The sequence below is a fragment of the Mandrillus leucophaeus genome, unplaced genomic scaffold (assembly GCF_000951045.1).
Source record: "Mandrillus leucophaeus isolate KB7577 unplaced genomic scaffold, Mleu.le_1.0 Scaffold1383, whole genome shotgun sequence".
Lineage (NCBI taxonomy): Eukaryota > Metazoa > Chordata > Mammalia > Primates > Cercopithecidae > Mandrillus > Mandrillus leucophaeus.
In genome coordinates this window covers 49,718-50,700 of record NW_012101347.1, presented here as the reverse complement: position 1 = coordinate 50,700, position 983 = coordinate 49,718, and the positions used below count along the sequence as shown (strand labels likewise).

The window sequence follows — 983 nt, the reverse complement described above, 5'->3', positions numbered from 1 at the left end:
TAATCCCAGCACTTTGGCAGGCCGAAGCAGGTGGATCACCTGAGGTCAGGAGTTTGAGACCAGCCTGGCCAACATGCTAAATCTCTGACTCTACTAAAAATACAAAAATTAGCCAGGCATGGTGGCGGGCACCTATGCTCCCAGCTATCTGTGAGGCTGAAACCAAGAATCACTTGAACCCTGGAGGTTGAGGTGGCGGTGAGCCAAGGTCGCACCTCTGCACTCCAGCCTGGGTGATAGAGTGAGACTCCATCAAAAACAAAAAACAAACAAACAAAAAAACCACTGTCAATGATAGAATGATGGCAGATATTTCACATTTTTTTTTCTTTTTTTTGAGACTCTTGCTCTGTCACCCAGGCTGGAGTGCAGTGGCACGATCACAGCTCACTACACCCTCCAGCTCCTGGGCTCTAGCCATCCACTGCCTCAGCCTCCCACAGTGCTGGGATTACAGGAACCCACCACTGTGCTCAGCCATAGTAAAGTTTTTTTGAGACAGTGTCACATTCTGTCACCCTGGCTGGAGTACAGTGGCTGGCGAAACATGGCTCACTGCGGCCTCAAACTCCTAGCCTCCCACCTCAGCCTCCCTACCATCTGAGACCACAGATGCATGCCACCACACCTGGTTAATTTTTTTTTTAGAGATGGGGGTCTCACTATGTTGCCCAGTCTGGTCTTGAACTCCTGGGAAAGTGCTGGGATTACAGGCATGAGCCACTCAACCCAGACTCACAATTTATATACCTGGCTTTGTGTACTTTTGCCAGTTCTTTTGCTTTTCTCATAGTCCCACGGTATTTTTTGCCTGAGAATTTGGAAGAAGGGCCAGAGTCCCTCTGCTACAGGACCCCACAGCACCGGGCGCATTTGTGCTGAGAACTAATCATTGCTGCCTACAAAAATACTTCCTCACCCTCTTGCACAAAGGTGTTCCTGCCTTGAGAACCAGTGAATGTTAGTCTGTGAAGAGTCCCTAC

At 49.2% G+C, this 983-nt stretch overlaps 1 protein-coding gene across 1 annotated transcript in view; it reads left to right on the top strand.

The window, feature by feature from the left end:
- Positions 1–983, top strand: part of LOC105534690 (chymotrypsin-like elastase family member 2A) — a 45,589-nt gene that overhangs the window by 2,028 nt on the left and 42,578 nt on the right. The window lies entirely within an intron of this gene.